Source organism: Orycteropus afer, unplaced genomic scaffold (assembly GCF_000298275.1).
Source record: "Orycteropus afer afer isolate SDZICR_OR568_19922 unplaced genomic scaffold, OryAfe1.0 scaffold00014, whole genome shotgun sequence".
NCBI lineage: Eukaryota > Metazoa > Chordata > Mammalia > Tubulidentata > Orycteropodidae > Orycteropus > Orycteropus afer.
In genome coordinates this window covers 110,310-124,438 of record NW_006921601.1, presented here as the reverse complement: position 1 = coordinate 124,438, position 14,129 = coordinate 110,310, and the positions used below count along the sequence as shown (strand labels likewise).

Genomic DNA, 14,129 nt, shown 5'->3' with positions numbered 1-14,129 from the left:
ATATATATATATATATATATACACATACATAAGTGTAATAATTTAAATGCATATCTCAAGAGCCCAAATGATGTTTACTGTTTTCCCAACTTACCTTGTTTTGGGAACTTATAACACCCTCTGGTTTATGCCATGGGTTAAGAGTATTTGAGCCAAAGCCTATTGTTTTCTCAATATGATCTGCATATACAGGCCCTGATACACCTAGGCAGTAAGATGTTCCTGACCTCAGGCATGCATTCTGCTTCATCATTTATGTGACACTGGTTGCTATTTCTGAAAATATGTACTCAGTGAAGTAATAATCCTTCCAAACCAAACCCAAACTCACTGCCATCGAGTTGGATCCAACTAATTTAGTGACCCCTCCTTGGGTTTCTGAGGAAGTATCACTATGGAAGTAGACTGCCCAACCTTCCTTCTGAGGAGTGGCTGGTGGGTTTGAACCGCCAACCTTCTGGTTAGTAGTCAAATGCTTTATGCATTATGCCTCTGTCCTCAATTCAAGATGGTATCTCTGGAAAAGTATACATATATCTATAAAAAGTTGGGTCAGTTAAAATTTTTGATAAATATTAAATAATAATAATAATGGAAAAATCATTCGTTATCCAGATGACAATGTCATGATGAATTATTCCCAGATACTGCCTAAGAGAGATATATTTTCAGATAGGAAAGAGATATTTGAGGCCCAATTTGGAAATATGTCATAGATAAGCCTAGAGTTGAGAATAACATGTACAAATGTGTGGAGATTTAGTGATAAAGGGAGAGGAAAGAGTCAATTCTCATGACTAAGAGACACAGACATTTTCTGTCTACAAGTATCTATCAAGGTTTAGTCACATCCTAGACATGGGAGGAGAGGAAGGGGACCTGGTGATATGGTCAATTGAAGAGCCAATATCTATGACTCAAATGACAGATTTTCAATTTAATCAAGAAATATATTTCTATGAGCTGAAGAAATGGTATGAAATGCTAGAATTACAGATATTATGACTCAATATAAGTCACTGCTCTTAATATAGATAGCCCCTGTCCCCTGGACTTTATCACACTGACAATCAAAGTGGCCTCTGACAGTTGCATATACTCTTAGTCACAGAAAGAAGGTATTTTGCAGAACTCCTGGGATTTAGGGAAACATGGAGAAAATAAACTTGAAAACTAATGTTTAGAGGACTTTCCATGTTAATAAATGATTGGTATCTGATCAGCCCAAGGGACTGTTTTCTATTTTTGTTTTTGTGCTTTCACTCAATTTGGCTGTGTCTATATGGAATTGCTTTTTTATTTTCATAGCTTCTAGCTCCATGCTCCGTGAATGTGAAGATCAAGTAAGTTTTATTTGCTAATGCCACATAATTGATCTTTAACGAAATAGAAACTGTTGATTAAAATGAATGAGATTTAAACTGACAGCGTGCTGCTATGTGTCTTTGTATTCTTCTTTCTGTGTCTCTGACTATGCATACCCACTGAGTGTCTCTGTTATAATGCATTGTAATGCCTTCTAAACGATACCGTGTCCTGGAATATGAGACTAATAAAAAGGGGACCAGGATAACAGTATGCAATGTCTGCAAATGTATACAATTGATCAATATCCCCAAAGTTTCTCCTTTCTCTTCTTGCCCTCCTGCTTTGTCTTACAGAGATGGGATGGAAGGATCAGAGAAAGCCCTCAGGAGGGGAAAGAAAAGACTGAGAAGTTCCATGTCTTCTGATTCATTGAGCTGAATCTTATGAAATAGAAAAGAGGTCTGAGATCATAATGGCCCCAGCTGAATGTCTCAAGAATAGGAATAATATGGGCTATATTGGGAGAAAATTTTCCTAATAGATAAGCTGTAATGTCCTACTCAACTCTTCACATCCATCTATGCCTCACTTTAGAAATAATGTCCTGTGAGTTCTCCAAAAGGCCATTCTCCTATCCTCCACTCTATTTTCCTGCCTATTTTGATGTAATGCTTAAAATTAACCACCTTCTTGGTGACAAGGCTAAAGGCCAAACCAGTATACAGGAAGAAACCCTGGGGGACTGCCATGAAGCCTGGGAGAAGCAAGAGGGAGGAAGGAGCAGAAATAACCCTTGAGGAGGAGCTTCTGAAACAAATGCCCACTTTTTTTTTTTTTTTTTTTTTTTCACTTCTGGGTATTCTTTAAAGAAGTGATGTTGGAACCAAGGTTTTGGCCAGGTGCAGAGTTCCAGTGTCACATTCATGGCACCAACAAGAAAAAGAAGACTGAGAAGCACATCAGTGAGTTGCTCCACTGTGCCTTGTCCTGGAAGTGTCAGTATAGACAATAGGTACAGCAGGGAAGAAGGGCTTTGGAGGGCTGATTTATCATAATTCAAGGACAAGAAAGGCAGTAAAGGTCATTCAAGAGGTGATGGAGAGCAAGAAGAAGTTTCAAAAGTTCCCCAAAATCTTCAGGATTTGGTTTCTGAAAAATTTCTTCCTGCTGATTCTTGGATGTAGACAAAAATCTAAATTTGTCTCACTTTCTCCACTAGGAGAACATATTTTGGGAAGAATAAGGTTGAATGCTCATAGGGATAGAGAAAGGTATTTCATGGATAGTTCATGACTCTGGGGTGGATTATCTTTCCTTTGTTTTCTTAAGCTGTTTGATCATACTTCCACTCTGCCCCATACGTTCCCCCAGGCATTTGTTGAGAAAAGGAGAAAATGTAATGACATATACCAAGAGGGAAAAAAAAAAAAAAAAAAAAAAACTTGCAGATAGGCTGGACTCAGATTAAGATAGAGGCAGACTTTGAGGAATTTGACATTAGAGACTATGTTAAAATTAATGCATGTTCCTAGAAGCAAGCACATTATACAGCAGGTAATAAGTGCAAAATAGGAGCTCTGGTAGCATAGTGGCTAAAGCACTTGACTGCTAACCAGAAGGCTGGCGGTTCAAACCCACCAGCCACTCCTCGGAAGGAAGGTTGGGCAATCCTACTTCCGTAGTGATACTGCCTCGGAAACCCAAGGAGGGGTCGCTATGAGTCGGGGCCGACTCGACGGCACATAACAACAACAACAACAACAATAAGTGCAAATACTGCTAACTTGAACACAGGAAAGAACTTCATTCCCTTCTCTGTGTTCAGGTCTACCAAAACACCAAAACCAGACTCAATGCCGTTGAGTTGGATACGACTCATAGCAACCACTCTTTGGTTTCGAGGCAGTATTACTGCCGGAGTAGATTCCAGGGAGTGGCTGGTGGGTTTGAACCACTAGGCTTCTGATTGGCAGTCAAATGCCTTAGGCACTATGCCACCAGAGCTCTCCCTATTGAGGTCTAAGTCCTACATATTTTGAGAATTTCAAACACTGCTGGGACAGTGAGTGATTGTGAATGTGGTGTTGGACTGGGGTTTGTGGGGGAAATTGTAGGTCACAATTTTCACCAACAGGGAATGCTACCCAAATGAAAATACAGCTGGGTATTTCAGACTGAAGGCCATTCACAGACAATATTCACTAGTAAGACGATCAGGAATTTAGGGAAACTCTTGGCCATTTGGTCAATTCATTGATTTAGAAAAATATAATCATTATATAATGGGTCTTATAATAAGAATGTGGCGATTAAATCCAGTCTACAGGATATCATGTATCAGTAAAGTTGATTGTTAAGTAAGTATCTTGGTAATGTCTCCCATGAAAAGACACTAAAAGAAGAAGAAGGCTGAGGGTGTCTTCTTAAACTCTCCAATTTTTGGATCACACTTCAGGGAAGTAATTGTTTATTAATACAAGATTTCAAAGGGTCCCCAAAGATGTATGTCTATGAGCTAGTGGCTACAATTTTCAAAGTCATGAGATAATAGTCTTAGAAGTATGGGTCTTCCCTTAAAATGATGGCATTGAGTACATGGCTATAATCACCAATTAATTGTTTCTTCAGCAATCCACCTTCACACACATATCATCATCACTCAGCTACACAAAGTAGGTAATTGCTTTGATTGAAAAAGCACTGATAAACTGATAAAGTATTGTAAACACAGAAAGAGAATATAAGGTTGGTCTTACATAATCTACTGAGAAGACTTTAATTTCTAGAATCTTCTTAAAGAGGTGGAAGAATAGGACTTTGCACATTTTGACTTTGTGAGAGCCTTTTTAAAACAAGGTTTTTAGGGGCATTATATTTTGAAAACCATTATGATTTTTAACAACAGACCATTGTTGTATGATAGAAAGTAAATATGATTCCTAGCTTTGCTTTCCCTTTCTGGCCCCACAAAGCTGCCCCAGCATGGTAAGGCAAATAGTACTGACTGGAGTTGTGCAAATATACAACCCAAGCTACATCTGCCAAAGCAAAGTAGTTTTTACATCTTATTTCTCCTTTTCTAGACCCTATGAATACAGCAGAATTTCCCCATCCTCAGCTCCATAAGCCCAGGAATTCAGGCTCTAATCAATGTGGTCTATTCTTACTGAAGTGTTCTGTTTTCCTTACTTTCCCCCTATCCTACCTAGACACCAATCACCTTTCACTAGATTCTAGGTATTCATTTCTGTCACTGGTCCCCAGCCTCCTTAAAACATCATTATTCTTAATTGCTTCTCTAAGAATCTTGAGCAAATTGGAATTATTCAACACATAAGAGTGTAAATAACCCTGCTCTGCTCATACCAAACAGACTGAAATAAAAAAATCAAAAGCTCACTTACAAAGTCCATTTCCTAGTATTAAATTTAGTACTTACTGGGCAAGGCAAGTTTAATTGTCTCATTTATGTACAGAATAATATAGCGTTTAACTTGTTTAACTTGTCTCATTTATGTACAGAATAGTGAAAGAGTTTAACTGACTTGCTCAGGGTTATATTTTATTCCTGCATCATCCTATTTTTCTCTGGATATCTCTGACTTTGTGAACTCTGAGACATCACTCTAAGCTGTCTGCTCATCCACTATGTGACAAGACACTCTGCAAAAGGAGTAATCAAAATCCCTTTTGTATAGGCCTCACCCCTTCCTTCCTCGGCAAATATTCTGAATATAGTAAAATCAATCTTACAGGACATCTTCTTCAACTTTACTAGGCTTCCATTGGTTAACTTCATTTTAATGTAGTTAGCAGCAGTTAGACCGCTCAACTGCTAGCTGAATGATTGGTGGTTCAAACTCTTTCACGTGCCACTCTGTAGGAGAAAGTTGTGGCAGTCTGGCTTTGTAAAGGTTTACAGTTTTGGGAATTCTAGGAGGCAGTTCTACTTTGTCCAATAGAATCACTATGAGTGAGAATTGACTCAAAGGCAGTGGGTTTGTTTTTTTTAATGAAAAATTGATTTTAGTAAATTGTTTTCAATTATTGTGATACCATATTTTTCTAAGAAGCTGCTGATAGCCAAATAGGAAAGGAAGAAAAGGAGAAAAAAATATGGAGCAAGAGACTACATACAAATGAATTGTTCTAGCTAGTGCTACTACTTCTGATCCTTGACTAGGTGTTGGGCAAATACGAGACCCTTGATAAAACCAAGTGTAATTGTAATAGTGCTTGTAGCATTTTGAATTGAAGTGGTCATCTACTGTGGCTGTTAAATAACTCATGTTTGGTGATGAGTTCTGTGACTTTTAGACCATGAAACTAGGTACAGTGTTTAAAATGAAATATTTATAAACTCAGAATTTAATGGAAGCTTGTAGTGAACTTGAAGAGTAGATGGTCACTCAGCAAAAACTCAGTTCCTTCTGAGCAGACTTATTAGAATGCCATTGGTGTTTGCAAAATGTAGAAACCATGAAATTGGAGCACACAGTGATGCCAAAGGCAAAACATTAAGTTGGTCCCAATCTTACAGGATGTTCTCAAATATAGGAGGAGGGATAAACCAATTACATGATAGGTACTGTGAAGAAATTCATTTGAATATAGAAATAAAGATGGATATATAAGGACAGTCTAAAATATTTTAACTTACTAGTCAGCCACTAATCCTCCCTCTATGCACTTGAGTGAATATAATACCACCCACCAAGAAGGTCTTCCCACAAAGAATTTTCAAATATACAAAAGCATGAATGAGTGATACATGTAATCTGGGTACCCTGACAAGACTCTGGATGTACCATTGTATATCTGCCTCACACCATTACAGGTGTGTTAAGGATCTGATGCAATGTAGCACTGCAGTAAAACACACCTGATAGCATTCAGCCTGACCAGATATATTCAAATTATAAAGTACTTTTTCTTTCTTGAAATAACCTTTGTAGAACAGGCCTTAAGATACAAGTATCACCTTCACTTGATCCCACACTCCCTCGAACATCAGAGACGATCACTACATGCTATCTTGGTGACAGGGTGGGGTTTTTGTCCCTTACTGTTCTTAGAGGATCTCTGCCTGTTTCTCTGGGATTCTGAGGGGTCTGATTGTGACAAGCCATGAATGTGTGCTAGATAGGAATGGGTCAGCTTTCTCACCAGCTCTGGGCATCACACAAGTTGTAGTACTGCTAAGGTGCTAGTTAGAGGGAGACATAGAACCAATCAATCACCCTGTAGAGCAGCCAGACAATCAGCAGGTTTGTGGGCCAGTTGATGATTCAACAGTTCCTATGAGGCATGCATTGCCTGTTCATCTTTTTGCTAAGGATTAGATGATTTAGAGATGAGCCCAAGTGGGCAAGAAAATGGAGCAAGCTCTAAGTGACAAGTTAAGGGGCAGGAAAATGTTGACGTAAGGGTAGGAGACAAAAGAAGTAGAATCAGAGAGGGAAATGAGGATCAGAAAAGGACTTCTAGGGAAGGTATGTACATCTGTGGGTAGGATATTTAAAAAGAAGGAAAATTAAGGTGTTCCCCAGAGACCCAAACGTTTTAAGGTAGAATTTGAGATTCAGGAAAATAGTTTCTCACCAATAACTGACTCCCATCCAACCCCAAGCAGGAGTCCCTGTGCATGAGGGTTGGGAGAGGGAAGTGAGGAGTGTTATCTGAGCGACTGACAACAGACCTAGAATTTCAGCCACTCCCGTAACTTGTCATATTATCTCTTGGGCACATGCCTTGTGGCTTCCAACTATTCCCCTCCCTAGCTTTCCACACAACACCTCCCTGCAGTGAATGAACTAGGAGAGAGGCCTGCTCATTGGGCCAGTCTCTCAAGTCTCAGTGTGCCTTAGGAGGACAAGAAGCTCTCACATACACACATGTCACCTTGCAAAGTCACTTAACCAATGCATGTAAGATATTCCTCCATAAAAACTGGCATTGCATTCTCACAACTTCCCTGTGAAGAAGCAGTACGGTGGACAGAAGATGAAAAAGAGATGTTGGAATCCTGCCTCCAAAGCTCATTTCACATCAACAGGTCCTTTTTCATACCTTCCTCTGGGGTGGCCCCAATGAGTCCCTGGCTCTGTAAACAACTCCTCCTCCCCCTTTTCTTTTTTAACTTTTTATTGTGACGTGGATGAAAGTTTACAGAACAAATCAGTTTCACATTTCACAATTCACACACACTTTGTTTCATGTCATTGACTTCAACCCCCCTTAATGTAACATCACTCCTACATCCTCCCTGGGTTTCTCAATTCCATTCTTCCTTCTCTCTTAACCCTTCCTCCCTTCTGAACTTTGCCCCTGGGCAAATGCAGATCTTTTGATCTCAAACGTTGACTATTCTGAGTGTCTACCTTCTTAGAGATATTGTTCACCCTTTATACTTGTCTATTATTGGACTGAAAAAATCAGCTGTAAGAGTAAGTGAAGTTCCAGGTCTGAAGGGTGACCAAGGGCCACAGTTCTGGGGGTTCCACCACTGTCTATCTGGCTAGTGAGACTGGTCTTTTCATCATTTTCAGTTTTGTTCCACATTTTTCTTCCACTTTATCCTGGACACCGTCTAATATGAATCCTTTCAGAGCCATTAGTAGTGGTAGCCAGGAGCCATCTAGTTCTTCTGGTCACAGGTTCATGAAGGCTGAAGTTCACATGGTCCATCAGTCCTTTGGACTGATTATTTCCATGTTTCTTTTATGTTCCCCACATTTTTTGGCTCTAGAAGGGGAGAAGTGAACAGTTGCACTTTAGACAGCTGCTCACAAGCTTTTAAGACCCCAGTCGCTACTCACTGAAGTAGGATGTAGAACATTATCTTTGTGGACTATGTTGTGTCTATTCTTACTATTTCAGGTATATCCTTCTCACAAACCATTTAGTGTCAGCCAGTAATTGTGTCTTTATGACTGAGGAAAATTAAATAGAAAAACAGTAAACGCCTAAAGAATATAAAACTCTGAGATGCTAACTATTTTGCTACCCCTTAGAGGTTATGTGACTCTTCTAATGAGCAATCTTTGTCTTGGACCTCATGCTTTAGTGCAATCTCAGAGGTGGATTGAAATTTGAAGTTCTTCCCACTCAGTCTCCCTTCATCCTCTCATTCCCTTCATAGGTGTCAGACAGGCATCTCAGTATGAAGGTTTCCCTGTCTCCTACCGTACCTGTTCTCCATTATCTTTCATAGGGTGTTCATTCCAACGAATCTCTTACATTTTTAATCCATATTGGTTAGCATCTGCTTTAGAAGCTGACATCTGCATATCGAATTCATCCACTTATGAAAGAACATAAAGCTCACAAAATGGAAGCAATAAATAATGTCTTGAATATATCCAAGAGCAAGGTTTTTTGAAAAAGAAAAAAATTTTCCAAGCAACTTCACAGTTAACTGAAATCTATAGTGGAAGGTGGTTTCTGTAGCAAACAGGATCATGAAGTTTAGGGTTGCAATTTAGAATCTAATTCGCCCTTCCACTTTGTTTGTTATTTGTAGTTTTGTTAATAGAGAAGTCCCAGTTCCCAATGGAGAAGTCAGAGTGGTCAGATTCTTGTTCTCTCCAAGTCTTGCATTCAGAGTTCAACAATGTAACCCAAAACAAATTAGGATGTCTACTTCAGACTTCTAATATTGAAGAGTGGTGGGGAAATAGAAGGTAATATCAGTTTATCACAGTGGTCATAACGATATTCTAAGTAAGAGGATTCCAAATGTTCTGCTGGATGGGCCTATCAGCCTGCAACGCAGTGCAAAGCACTGCCGTGGACACAGAGCCAACTCATAACGACCCCTCTTTGGGTTTCCAAGGCAGTATTACTTTGGAAGTAGAGTGCCCAACTTTCCTTCCAAGGAGTGGCTCGCGGGTTTGAAGCACCAGCCTTCAATTTAGCAGTCATTTGCCTTAGGCACTACTCCCTTTCACCCTGTTTCTGATTAAAAAGTTGGTTGAATTCCTGATTCTTGTCTTTGAACTGTCAGGATCCCTGCTGACTATCAAAGTCTAATCCTTTTGTAAATTCTGTGACGGGCAGTATTCCTCTAATATATTCTTACCAAGTTCTCCAACCATATTTTCCTTAAAATAGTGGGAATCAGTTTCCATTTCTTGCAGCAAAACAATTCCTAACTGATACAATCATTCTCATATTTATTTGTCATTAATTTAGGGATAATTTAAAGCTTTGTTCCTACACACTGCACGCCTGCAACATTCCCTTTTGAGAGAAAATGGCAGGATGGGATAAATCTACACAAATATTCTCTTTCCCTCTTTCTTCTGTGGTGTAAATAGGTTGTAATGATTTGTATATTTAGAAGCTACTGGAGTTCTGTATTCCACTGTTAGAATGGGAATACCACTATCCTGGCTATCCTGGAATCACATAGAATTAGATGCAATGTGCTAGAATGGGATGCAATGATCTGTCATATCTTAATGATAATTAATGATAATTAAGAGATAATATGGAATAGATTGGTTACTCACGGGATCTAGATTGTGGAAATTATGACTACCTTCTACAAGAGCTCTGAAGTAGAAAATAGAAACGTATCAGACAGGTCCAAAAGGAAGAAGCAGTTTTCAAAATGCAAAGTACAGCCGTCTGCATGAAGCCATGGCCAGCACTTTACGTCACACAATCTTAGAGTATGAGACACATATACTCACCCAATGTGAAAAAGTAAAAACTGAAATAATTGACCTGTACTAAAAAAATGTTAGTACTTAGTATAGTTAAGATGCTTCAGCCAAGCTTAAAAGTAAAGAGAAATGGTTTAAGTGTAAGGAAATAGTTTCAGATATCTAGAGTCAAAGGAGAAGACAGAAAATGGACAATCATGTAAAAACATAACAAGTACACTTGTGTCAAGAAGGAAATATATTGTTGTGTCAGAGAATAATGATAGAGATAAGGAGGCAAGTAGACTACTTTGTGTATAATGGCCAGGGAAGATGCTTTTAAAGATGTGAATTACAATTGGAACATGAAAATAAATATATAAGAGGCCAGAGCAAACATCCCTGTAGGGTTTGGACTAGGTTTGCTGAAATGATATAATGCTATGACCCCTTAACTAGGAACCAGGGTCCTCCTAAGTTGCTGTAGCTCTCTAAAAGGAAGTTTGGATTTTATATCAGTATATAATGTAAGTATCCAGAATAGTAGATGAAACATTACAATTCTTAATTTTAGATCTGTAATAAACACAATAGGAAATACAGAAATTGGAGAAAATACTTGGCTCTCAAGTAATATTTCGCTCACCACTTATGATACACCAAAAATATGACAAGAAATTGTTCCTAATTACAGTTGTTTCCATCAGGGACCAAGGAAAATGAATAACTGTACTTAGAGGAAAATGTAGATGGCTGATCCTGCCTCACCAAAGCCAAAAAATGGGGCATTAATCATATCATAATCCAAATGATCCAGAGAGATGAGACTTAATCAAAATAGGTGATTCAGAAAAGACAAAAGATGATGAAACCAGAACTAGTGAAACCCAGGTCTGGAATAGAATGCCATGGTCACAATGAAGAATGCCATAAACTAATGGTAATCCATAGTTAAGAACAGTTATTGGTCAAGTAGAATTAAGAAGAGAAATTTGATGAGTGAATGAAAACAAAGATTTTTTTTTAAGATGATGAGAATTATAACATTTAGGGGGTTGATAGGCAAAAATCTCATTATAAATGAAGCAGCTACATGGTGTACAAGTGGATTGACTTGGTATAAATTGAAAAATCAACACACATGACAATGTATTTAACTTCCATCCATGCTGTGTGATTCATACGTGACTGGACATGATATTAACAAAAGTTAATATTTTAACTTTTTGATTCCCATGTTTTTTTTTTTAAGGGTGGTATAAAAGACTCACTTCTCCAACACTCTATTACGTATTTCCATGATAGAAGAGGCAAAAAAAAAAAAAAAATCCCTTGACAGATCTGTTTAATTTTCACACTGTAGATAATGGAGTTTTTCATAGGAGGCACTAGTAGATACATGCTGGCCATAATGGTATGGAGAGATGGAGGAGCATACTTGGCAAAATGGTGAATCATGGACACTCCCACCTCAGGCACATAGAGGACCAGAATAGTCAGAATGTGGGACAAGCAGTTATGGAAGGCACAGAGTCTCTAAATCTGAGAGCCAATTTTCAGGACACTTCTCAGGATGCGTGCATAGGAGAGCACAATGAGTAGAGGGTCCAGTGTAACAATGAGCAGAACCAGAACAAATCCACGCCAATTGCTAGTAGTGGTGTCAGCACCTACCAGATAAATCACGTCTTGACAGAGGCAGTAGGACAGGGAGAGGTGATGGGAGCAACAAAAGAGAAGCTGTTTCAGCAGGAACAGTGGAGGAAGAACAGCCAGAAGACAACAGCAAATTATGGCTAGACCTATTCTGTTGATGACCTTGTTGGTAAGGATGGAGGCACAATGGAAGGGGTGACAGAAGGCTCAATAGCAGTCCAAGAATATGGCCAACACCACAGAAGATTTCATGAAGGGGAATCCATGCAGGAAGAAGAAATGAGGAAAACAAACCACAAAGCTAATCTCTGAGATGTTGAACCACAGGACTCCATGGCCACGGACAGTGATGAGGGTAAGCTCCAGCTCTAATAGGCCAACACAGAGAGGAAAAGTGCATTGGCTCATATTGAGAAGGCTCCTCCTGATGACAGCCAGGAGAGTGGCATTGCCTCCAATGGAGATAGTGTGAGGACAGCAGAAGGGAAGCCTAAAGCCCAGGATGCCTATGAGGATGGGGTAGAAGGGGACTTAAGTGGAGGCTGTGATCAGAAACATGACTGGAGGAGGCAGCCACAGGAACCAGAACTTTTGTGACATCTGTGGAAATGGACAACATAAGGATTTGAGTAAATGTTCTGTGGCCACATGAAATCACTGTGATATATCACCAAGGAGAACCTGCAGAAATGAAGACAGCTAAGGAATGAGTTCACACTAGTTTTACCTTTTGTGTTTGTTTGTTGCAGCTCAGAACTTGCCATCTCTTTTAACCCAGTGAGTTGAGCATGCACAGGGGTCATCTGATTTAACCCAAGCACTTACTTACCTGCCCAGAATCCTGTATCAGGAAGGTGTAGGGCTAGTCCATGACTGTTGGAGGGGACTGCTGTGGAAGAGGGATTGTTGTAGGACAACTGTGCATGACATCTTTGATGCTATGATACTAGAAAAATGAATGAGCCTAAACTGCAATGAGCAGTATATGGTTATACTTGACTCAGTTCAGAAGTTAAACCTCAAGTGTGTGAGGAGGGCTCAAGTATAGCTTGTGTTAGACAAGAATGTGATAACATTCATTTGTATTGTAATAGCCCTTTGTCAACCGAAGATCAACCCAGCCCCTTCCCCATATCTAAGGCAGAGATTTCCTGTCAAAATCATTCCACTGAGTGCTAGGCTTCCTGTGAAAGTAAATGTGCAATGGTTTGTGTCAATTCAGGAGACAGATAACTTCTTTGATTTATTCAGGAATTATTTTTTCATGATTCTTTAAAATCCATTTTAATCGTGTATTAATATTTTTTATAATAATATATATTAACATATTTTATTGGAGCAAGTGAAGCAGGGAGAGAATGAATAAGTTGCTTGATGTTATATGGCTGGAATTGAACCAAGTGATGTGACCCAGAATCTCAATAGCCTATGAAATTTTGTCTTTTCACATCATCTTCCAAGAGGATTAATCCATCATTATTAGAAATACTTCAGTGGCTACTGAAATGCTTATAAAAATATATCATTATTTCTTCTTTCCCTGCCTAATACAGTACTTTACAAGTATCTATTTACATGGCTACTCCTCTAGGAACTTTTTTTTTCTAAATGGTTAAGTCCGGTTTAATTTCTTAAGTAATATTTTATCTTTGCATTTACTTCTCTGTTGCAAATGTCCACACACTGCCGTTTCTCCCAGAGCATGTGAGCCCCTTAAGGCTTTAGATCATGTCTTAGTCATTGTGTATTCTCAGTGGTAAACACACAAGTGCTAACTAGAGTTGGGACTAGGATGAGGCAAGCCAGGCATCTAGGGTACAAAATTAACTCATTCACAGAGTGGTGCCAATTCATATTAGTCAAAAGTCCCAGAGCAGAATCTATGTCTTGTGAAGTTATCATGTGAAAGTCTGAGGAAGTGGAGGGGAAAAAAAAAAAAAAAAGTATCTTTTCTCACCATCAGGTTCAAGGGTTTATATAGGTTTATGTGAAAGTAGATACATCTATTTTGTACAAGCACTAGAAAGAGACAATGTTCAGATAAAGAGATGAGAAATAAACTGGCTGTCAGGTTTTAGAGCTGGGTGGGAAATACAGAGGAGAAGGGAACAAGAGAAGACAGTTTGGTACTGGAAGAAGAAATGCATTTTCTTGCCTTGGATGGGATTGGGGGCAGAAGAGTTGTGTGTTCAGAATTTAAGCCCATCCTTGGCTGAAGTATCCCTCTAGTGGTCATATTGGGAAACCACAGCATGTATATTGACATTGCAGGTTCTGTTTTCTAGGAACGCATTCAACTCATACCTACTAAGTTTGCCTCATGTCAGGCTCATATATATCCCCTTCTCTTTCCCACAGGCTTTTGCAAGTTCTGGCATAGAGTATGTTCACTTGTACTCCTTATGGACAAGGTGTCAAACTCAGCCATGTTCTCACACACACACCGAGCCAGATGTGAAGTGGTATATTCTTTCTATCTCTTTCTCTCTTTTTGCCTCTCAGCAGGGGCACGTTGTA

The 14,129-nt window shown here is 39.1% G+C and overlaps 1 pseudogene; it reads right to left on the bottom strand.

The window, feature by feature from the left end:
• Positions 1 to 10,054: 10,054 nt before the first annotated feature.
• LOC103210108 overlaps positions 10,055 to 14,129 on the bottom strand; it is a 113,597-nt pseudogene continuing 109,522 nt past the window's right edge.